This window comes from Patella vulgata, chromosome 3 (assembly GCF_932274485.2).
Source record: "Patella vulgata chromosome 3, xgPatVulg1.2, whole genome shotgun sequence".
Lineage (NCBI taxonomy): Eukaryota > Metazoa > Mollusca > Gastropoda > Patellidae > Patella > Patella vulgata.
The window spans coordinates 1892209-1902516 of record NC_065881.2 but is presented as its reverse complement, the minus strand read 5'-3'; the positions used below and the strand labels follow the sequence as shown (position 1 = coordinate 1902516).

General features: G+C 37.0%; 1 long non-coding RNA gene across 7 annotated transcripts; it reads left to right on the top strand.

The window, feature by feature from the left end:
* The first annotated feature begins 398 nt into the window (after positions 1-398).
* On the top strand, positions 399-10009 carry LOC126814717 (uncharacterized). Of its 7 annotated transcripts, none has more exons than XR_007677727.2 (12): positions 399-536; positions 2411-2581; positions 2701-2793; positions 3498-3605; positions 4645-4740; positions 4941-5072; positions 5469-5619; positions 6843-6964; positions 7740-7838; positions 8625-8734; positions 9555-9682; positions 9834-10009. It is a non-coding gene; the product is annotated as an uncharacterized LOC126814717 (long non-coding RNA). The 7 variants fall into 7 exon arrangements; XR_007677720.2 differs by having other exon boundaries at positions 8286-8734; XR_007677726.2 differs by having other exon boundaries at positions 7740-8500.
* Positions 10010-10308: the final 299 nt, after the last annotated feature.

Here is a 10308-nt window from a genome sequence, read left to right as displayed (position 1 = left end):
AGCGTCTTCCCCTCTTACACGGCCAACGCAGGGATCGAACACGGGACGCAAATAGATTTTTAGAAATCTTCTGTAATACTTCCGGTCTCAGGCCAATCCAATCTTGAATTTAACTTGGCTGCTGCGTCATCATCAGAAGTATTTCCCTTTTTTACTTCCTTCTATTTTAATGGCGGAAGTAGACAACAAGTAAATAATAACAGCTGGTGATATGTGAAAATGTTTAAAAGAAGTAACGACGTCGCTATATTCTTCACACAACTTTCAGTTTATCAGAGAAACTGTTAAATCTTTCAACATGCGTTTGACGTTGTTCGTCACACTGCTAGTGATTATTTGTATTATGGTGGCTGATGCCCATCGTGGTAGACGGGGACGGAGTCGAGCAGGAAGGGGATGAGGAGGATGGAAAGGATGGGGACGGGTCGGAAGGGGGCGAGGTTTGGAAAGGCGGGGAAGAAGACGAGGATGGGGAAGACGAGGAGGTCGAGGATATGGAGGAAACAATTGGTCATCCCGACGACATCGTCAGCCAGGTGAGAATCAATCTTATTAAAACACAGATCTATATTTCATTTCGTTTTTTTTATACTTTGGATGGCCTACACTACACGAAGATCTGACAAGTTATAGCGTTACGTCACGTCATGGTTCAAAAGACCGACTTATGACCCAATGATGTCAGACATTTGATTAACCAATCAGCATTGATGTTACTAGTGGATTACCCACAGTTCCGTGCAAAAAACGCCTAAAGCTCGCCGTAACAGACAGTTTCATTGGCTTATCCCCGACACCATTCAGAACACGAGTTAAATAACAACTCTTCCAGATCCAAGTGTAGTAAAACGAAATTTTGAACTATAAAAACGAAACGAAATAGGATCTGTTTTTTAACCAGATTGTTACAATGTTGCCTTGATAGACCATAGAAAATAACCCGTTTTCTATGATTCACATAATATTTTGTGATATGTGCCCCGCCTTATATTCAATGCTGTTTTAATTAGCAGTTTGATGCCAGAGGTCAAGGGGAGATCATTCCCAGAACCGGGATTAACTTTTGTTTTTAGTTGTTTTATGATGTGAGTGTAACCGTTCCTGGTTTAAAATAAACACTGAAAGAGATTTGTGTTGTCCTTACCCCCAACAACACAATAAGTTTGGGTGAGAATAATAATATTATTATTTTAATAACGGTGGTGTTTATCTATTTTTATATTCTGACTAGAGACCTCAGTTGAAAAGCCTTAGTAATTTGAAAAATGTTTTTGTGCGTCACTGGCGGAAGCGGAACTAGTAATTGTCATCTGAAAATAGTAGAACGACAACGATCCGTTAATTACAAACCAGCAATTTTGATCGATTTCCTTATCACATCGCAATCTTCTGCCATATAGAAAGGCCTGGCTATATGTTTGTCGCCATGAACGAATTAATTAATAAAACAATTTATCTTCCTGTTGTTACAATATAGAAAAAGATAAACGTTCTCCTTTAATATAATAGACGCGTGGTTGACTATGATCCTTTAATATAAGAGAAGCCGGATTAGGATAATGTTGACCGCTCGGCTACAGTTAGTGTCGGAGACCAATATTGTTTTACCCACAGTATTATTTCTGTACCCACGGTACGACCCTGGTTTAGAGCATAGTTTCTTTTGCCGTAGTATGGTCAGTGAGTTTGGCTAGCTAACCTGGAGGTCATGTGTTTGATCCTTGCCTTTCCATGGGGGTGGTTCCACCTTGTAAGTGGTGCAGGACATAGGGACAGGGTCGTACTGATGGGACGACACACCGAGGTCCGGTGGACACATTGACGTGCTCACAAAAGACCCATTGACAGTTAGAATTCGATATAAGAGTTTGGTCGTATAGAAGCTGTCCTGGCAGGATTTCCATCATAACACACTGTATGGCGCATACCCGTCTTCATTAGCCCAGTCAGAGCAGAACAGTAGGACTTTAAACCCAATTTCATTTCAACATAATAGTTGGTTGAGTTGATCCTAATATATAATGGTTGGATTGCCGAGTGGTTGCAGCCCAAGACTTTACCCTGCCCCGCTTTACGTACGATCCTGGCCATTTACCCTAGCGTGTCGACAGGAATTATACATGTTTTAAGATGATCAGATCTTTCAAATTAACAAAAAGGATGATGCTTTAGTTGGGTTGTGAGGTTGAATCAGCCAGCCAATTAACTATATGGGTTTATCCTCCCATTACTAATGGTGGAGCAATGGTGGCTCAGTGAGTAAGGCGCTTACCGGTTAGCCAGAGTATCTATGATTTGCCACTGAGAAGGTTTCTCTTGGAGTTTCGGCGTAGTTAGCCATGTGCACCTATATTCTCTCTGATCTCCAATTATGCTACAAACAGATTGAAAGCATTTTCTTTTCTTACAGTTGATGGTAATTGGGGAACGTGGTCTAACTATGACGAATGTTCTTTGACATGCGATGCTGGCACACAAAAGCGATATAGATCTTGCAATAACCCCACCCCGGAGTATCAGGGACGCACATGCATTGGTAAAAACCAAGAAAAACGGCAGTGTAATCAGTGTCCTTGTCCAGGTATGGTATATATAAAATATATAAGATATCGAACGTGTCAAATTGTGATGGCAAAGTAACTGTTTTATATTTCAGACACCTGTGATTATTATTATTTGTGAATATGTTTTATGTTACAGACCCCTGTGAATCTGTTGAATGTCTAAATGGAGGTGAATGTTTAAGAGGCATATGTGAATGCACCTATTGATATTCTGGATCAGATTGTGGCGGTAAGATGATAGACAATTAACAGTGCTGAAATACGTCATATTAGTATATTTGATAAATGAAATGAAATGAAATAGGGTTTAACGTGCTAATGTTCTGCTCCTAAACTGGGCTAATGAAGACGGGTATACGCCATACAGTGTGCTATGAGGGAAATTTTGCCCGGGCAGCGGTGCTACGGGCTACTCTTATATCGAATTCCAACTGCCAAGGGATCTTTTACGTGCACGCCAATATGTACACGGGACCTCGGTTGTTCGTCCAATCCGAACGACTAGACAGCTGTCCTTGCCAGGCCCTCCGTCCTGCATCCCTGACAAGGGGAAACCACGCCGGAAAATCTGGATGAACTTTCTCGGCCAATGCAGGGATCGAACACCAGACCTCCAGGCTAGCGAGCCAGCATCTTAGCCAGATATATTTAATAAAAGTGAAGTTATATTAGTATATTTATTAATATCAAATATAGTTTATATAAAATCTTCATCAAATGTAACCAAATCCCGAGCTCTACAAGCTCGAACAATAAATTGTGAGGGGGTGTCTTGATAATTAATCAACAATGATAGAACGGTGATGTTATTTTCGGTATTGACTGTAAGCACCCTTCCCCATTAAATGTTCACTTAATAGTAAGTGGAGGGCGACCACACTACACACAAACAATTACACAAGACGTTAACTATTGTATATTGTATATTTCTAGTTGATTCTTGTAACAACAGATGTTTGAACAATGTAACATGTAACAATGGTATATGTGATTGCCCTCCAATGTTCAGTGGAGAAGATTGTGGAAATAAGCTAGAACCAGGTATGTTTTTAATACTAATTAAATATAGAACTAAGCATCCTAAAGTGGGATAAAATTGAAAGACACATAAGTATATTCATACCTGGACTTTATACAAAGAAACATCCCAAAGAAATTGCATTGGATATCTAAATAAAACTTTACCAGAAAACGTTCCAGGTTAATTGTCGATCTCATGGCAGAGAAATTACATATGTTTTTAAACAAGTGAGTATATTCCGCCACGTGAACGCCAGATGTCATTGTTATATTACCGAGTGGTTTGGTTTTGTAATTGTAATTGGGAAATATATAAATCAAATATTGTGTCATCATTTCTTAAAGGTGACCATAATCTAAATGGCCATATGAGTAATGTTGTGTAGACGTTAATACAGGTTTGTGTCATGGTGACGGATGTTCTAGTATGAAGATGGTATCGTGGCAGACTCTAGATCTGTAAAGATACTACTTATCACTGCAGCATTTAATTTGGTTGACTATCCCTAGTCGTTCTGCTGTTATTAATGACCCTTAAAAAACAAAAGTAATCACAAAATCGTTGAGATTACGTCTTTGGTGTGTCTGCGTAGCATCAGAAAACGTTTTTCTTAAACTCCAAGTCGTGTCATGTTGCGTTGAATTTATTACAATGAATTTTAGGATAGCGTGTAGAAAAATTAAATGTTATAATAAAAGAGAAAAACTTTACATCAGATATTGTAATAGATCTGTTCTTTTTAATATTCAATATCTAATCGATGACACTGCGAACATAAATAGTATTAATAGCTACAGCAATTGACATGAATTTTGCGGAGCATCGTGGCAATCCAACTGTAATCCAACATAGGTATGGCGAATCAGCATTTGTATATCCAATATGAATATCACAAAATGTAAACCCTCATCCCAACACATAAAGATACATAAAGTGTGACTTGTGAATATGGCATCAACTAGATCTACAAGATGTTAGAACTAATGTGTGATTTGTCTAAATATCTTATTTGTTGAATGTAGTACACTTGTTTAACGTAACTGTTGTTATTTATTTCAGTCGATTTGTGTGAGAATATCACCTGCTCAAATAACAGCCAGTGTGTATCAGGTATTTGTAAATGTACCCCTGGTTACGATGGAGATAATTGTACTGGTAAGTGTAATTTGAAATTAATGTCAGAAACTGGTCATTGTAAAAATTGGTTACTGTTTTATTTAATATGGTCATTGTAATAATTGGACAGAGAATTTTAACTTAACCTGTATCTTGTTACTTCCAGTAAATCTATGTGAAATAAAATCTATGTAGATTGTTCGTACTGGGTTTTATTTTATTTATTTTGTTACTTCCAGTAAATCTATGTGAAATAACAGACTGTCCGCGTGCAACTACACCGTGTGTACCAATCCTTGCACCTGGTGGATACACCTGTAGTTGTATTAAAAGAGAATTTGAGTTTGGAACTGGTTTTCGTTTGTGCGATGGTTAGTTAGAACTTAGATTACGCCTGATGAATGCTGACATTGTCATTTGTCTATTTCGTTTTGAAGGTTGTTCAGCGAAACACAGTTTTGTATTTATGTTAAGTTAACCACATGACAAGAAAGAGAGAAGCCGTATAGTGTATTCCTTTGGAGCTGAGTTAGAACAAATAAATAACTTAACGACCAACACCGGTACAAAAAGCCTACTATACCTGTGTACAACCAACTAGATTATTATTACAGTCTTGATATATTGGTTGAGAATTTCACGGTAAGATGAATGAGTGGGTTGAAAATGTAAGTTCAATATGAAAACGGCACAAATCAATTCCACGTTCCTGTTTCTTCCATGGATAACAGTTCTAGACTAACTAAAAGTATTATTATTTATTTTAGCATTATCAATCATTACACCTGATAAGTTTCGTGGCGGAAATTTTAATATTACAACCAATATACCTGGAATTCCTGGTAAAAACCTCACTATTTCATTCATTGATGAATATCGTATTAGATCAGCGGACTACCTAGAGATTGGAGGCACACGGTACGTATGCACCCCAATTCCCGACGTATACACCTACAACATTAACTACTCGTTGTATAGATGAGTTCATTAGCCTAGGTTAGGAGCAGAACAGTAGGACGTTAAACCCCATCCCATTTCCTTTCATTTATATAGATGAGACTAAAGCCTCTAAATAAAGATCTGGGGCCAGTTGTTCAAAACTAAGTTATTTTAACGATCCGTTAAACTCTAACGGATCGTTATCTTCCTAACCTGTCGTCTGTTAAAGGTGCATTAAATTTATGTTGCTGGAAAGTCAATTCATGTCCCCTCCGTCCTGCAACTGACAAGGAGGAACCACGCTGGAAAATCCGGATGAATTTTCTAGGCCAATGCAAGGATAGAACACCCGACCTCCAGGCTAGCGAGCCAGCGTCTTACCCACTTAGCCACCGTGCCGAACTTCAAAGAAATTAGTATTAACAAGACACTTGTGGAACAACTGTGCAGTCTGTTCAGAACACTTGATTAAAGACAAAAACAACTGTAGAATTTACTACAGAAAACACTATTTAAAAAAACCTATAGAATACTTTATTTTTTCTTTTAGAAATGTTAGCATAAATCTGTAGGAAAAATTATGGGATTTGCACTATGAAGACTGTAGAATATTTGGGACCATTATTTCTTACAGGCCCCCAAAATTATGTAGAATACTATAGAATTTCATCCTATAGAAAATGGAATAGCCCTCCCCATTGCCCAACCCTCTGGAAAATTACATTAGTAATCTATGACTCTTTTCTAAGGGTATACTTCGACTGACAGCCCATTCATGCCATCGTTAAACACATAACGGAGCCCAACACCGCCGTTAAATATAACGGCAAGTTCACGACATGTTAAAGTCAGACTTTCTCCCCGTTAAAGATAGCGATCCGTTAACTCCATGTTAACGTGTAGTTAAAAGTTAACTGATCTTTGAGGAACCGGTTCCTGGTTTTTAATGTAACGTTTTTATACTATAATACATGTACATTAATTTACATAAAAAAGAAATGGGATTTAACGTCCTACTTTTATGCACATTACGTTAGGTTGATTTTCAAAGAATTCAAAATATCGAGCTTGTACTAGGTAAGATACACGGTGGTTTGAGGTATGGATATAAATTAAAGGTCTTGTGGTTACATCTAATGCAGCCTTGTTGTCACTTTAAGATCTACCAACTTTTAAAGATTCTCTATTCTTTATTTGTACAGTTATTCTGGCAAAACGCCTCCAGCAGACATCACATTTTCAACTGGTGCTAGTACGCAGCTACGCTTAGTTACCGGCAATTCGAGGAGTTCTGGAGTTTATACATTGACCTAACAATATATAGGTGATTAATAAATAAAACGAATTAAATCAACATTTAGTGTATTTAATGTTTATATATAAAATTACTCAAACGTAAATAGCAAGGTCATTTATCATTGGGTACGCCACCAAGTTAATGTTACTATAATAGTATCAATGACCACACATTATATTCTGATAGATATCCGTGTGTATTTATATTGGCATAGTGGTGGTTTGGTTCATATTCCGGATGTGTAAACTACTTCAATATGATTTAATATATCACGTGTTCAAACATAGATACGTACGTGCCGATATGCCACGGGATAAACATATCTTTTTGTATTGATATTATATTGACATATGGATGAGATGCTAATTACTAACAGAAATCTCAGTCAAACATACTATATACAAATTATTGTAATTAGAAGTGAGAGAACATGGAAGAACCGGGAGAAATGAAATAGGGTTAACTTCCTACTTTCCTCCACCGAGTTGGCTAATGGAGAAGGGTAATTTATGAAAACTATTTCCTTCGTGCATATAATAGGTCCTTCTAGATATGATTGATATTAAATATTTGTATATTTCTAAGGTTATTTCTTAACAATTAGTTCATTTGTTTATTATACCGTGAATTCTATAACTAATAAGTTTCGGTCGAAATATCAGAACATATCAGAGTGAACAACAACTATCCTGTCAATCTCCACACATTCCATCTGTCTAAAGAATGACCTAATCAAATAAACTGAACACAGTACAGTAAAATCTTGAAAACAAATCAATTATCTTTCATATATTTTATATAGACGCTGTACCAGATCCTAATCCTTGTAAAAATGGAGGAACGTCCACTGAACAAGACACATGTAATTGTATGCCAGGTTTTCAGGGAACTAATTGTGAATGTGAGTAAAACAATGTTTATTTCCAATGAGTTTGATATGTCAATAATATATTGTAATCAGCTTTAAAAGTTTCACAAGTTGGGTTATCTGTAAATATGCTGAGATTCTTCCGCGATCCTTAATGAACAAAATTCACAAATATTTTACAAGGGGTTAATTCCTCTATCACCGAAATTAAATAGTGTTTGTCTAATGGAAGGACCTTTTCAAATGTTCATTTTCAACACAGAATGGGTGAATGTCGAAAACATTAATTCAGTTGGATTGATCCTGAATCCCATATCACCGAGTTTAAAAGAAGATTTTACAAAGAGTAAGTTCCTTATCACCGAGGTCAGACTTTGCCAGTTTAAAGGAATGACCTTTAACAACATTTGTTCATGAAGCTATGTACTTACATAATGTATTGATGTCATTGGTTAATATAATAATTTATTACTGTTACAGTTCCACCAATATTAACATCAGGCGGCAATTACCAAAAAGACAGGAACATATTGTTCACTCTGCCTGGTTTTCCAGCGAAAGATCTTGTCCTTACGTTTGTCGATGATTTTAGTATTGAAACTACGAATGGATAGTTTATTGGCCAATCACGCTATTTTACCGACATTTCGCCTAATAGTTTGGATGCAGCTATGGCGGGTGTGGCGCCAGGCAGGGTAAGCTTACTCTTCCGTACACCTGTTACCACTGTTTGTCGTGTATTTTGTATACGAGGAGCAGTCCATTTGCTGATTACACTATTTTGCTTGAATACACTATTTTGCCTATAACGTTTTTTAGGACTTCGAATTCTGTCTTATGGTTTGGATTGTTCGTACTTGGTTTTATTTTATTCTAAGAAACGATTGTATGGAAGATTATGTGGAGATAGAAGGAACAACGTAGGAGAGGTAACTTTATATTAAACCCACTTTCCTTCATCTGCCTATACAGTAAAGACACCATCTCTTGTTATATGCTGCCTATACAGTAAAGACACCATCTCTTGTTATATGCTGCCTATACAGTAAAGACACCATCTCTTGTTATATGCTGCCTATACAGTAAAGACACCATCTCTTGTTATATGCTGCCTATACAGTAAAGACACCATCTCTTGTTATATGCTGCCTATACAGTAAAGACACCATCTCTTGTTATATGCTGCCTATACAGTAAAGACACCATCTCTTGTTATATGCTGCCTATACAGTAAAGACACCATCTCGTGTTATATGCTGCCTATACAGTAAAGACACCATCTCGTGTTATATGCTGCCTATACAGTAAAGACACCATCTCGTGTTATATGCTGCCTATACAGTAAAGACACCATCTCGTGTTATATGCTGCCTATACAGTAAAGACCCCATCTCTTGTTATATGCTGCCTATACAGTAAAGACCCCATCTCTTGTTATATGCTGCCTATACAGTAAAGACCCCATCTCTTGTTATATGCTGCCTATACAGTAAAGACACCATCTCTTGTTATATGCCCCAGTACTATTCAACCTGTTATACATCATTTAAACATTACAGAACAAATATATTATAGTCTATAAAATAATCTATTCATATTCTTATTTAACCGAGAACAATATCCCACCTGGATTAAGAAATGATATCAACCAGTCTATACTGCTAAATCATTTGGTGAACTTAACGGGACAGATTAAATCTAATCACATATCTATATATTCCCTGATTACAATACTGCGTTTTATTACAGATATTGTGGAGGCGTGGCACCGGAACCTATTACCATACCTACAGGTAACGGAACAGTAGTACGTTTTGTGAGTAACGCTGACAGCGATCAGTGCCCGACAGGTTTTAGACTTACCTTTGTCTATAGAGGTAAGTCAGCCAGGCAGTGTGGGAGTTATCACGTTGTGTTGTTGACTTTAGAGACGTGTGCACGGATCTAGTAATGGTTTCATTGGCGATATTTGGAATATTCCTAAGAGACAAAAACGAACGGAAGATTACTCTTTCTTTTATTTTTCAGATCCGTAGTCATTTTAGAACAAACCCAGGAATTATTGGTATTATTTGATGGAAGGATATGTCAGCAGAAAAGTTGTGTTCACCAAAAAGAAATAATTCCTAGTTTTACAGAAACCTTACAATTGGTATATGATATTAATACAACAAACCAATAAATATTGTATATACCACTTTGTCTTCAATGGAGTCTTGTTTTTTTGTACGAAATCAGACTAGAGTGTCACCATGTAGATAAGATTATTAGGTTTGTTACCGATGCAAGTGTCCTGGTTTCAATCACATGCTTATCCAGGCCTTACCTCCTGTTTTGTCTACGGTGCACCGCTAATGATTAACACGACAATTGTGAAAAGATTTTAGTCCCGAGATGACATGTGTTGAGTCTCTTGACGCAAACAAATTCAAAGTCAAGTACAAATCTAGTATTAAATAGACATCATATGCACAGAACGAGATTTTCTTACACGTTTAAAGAT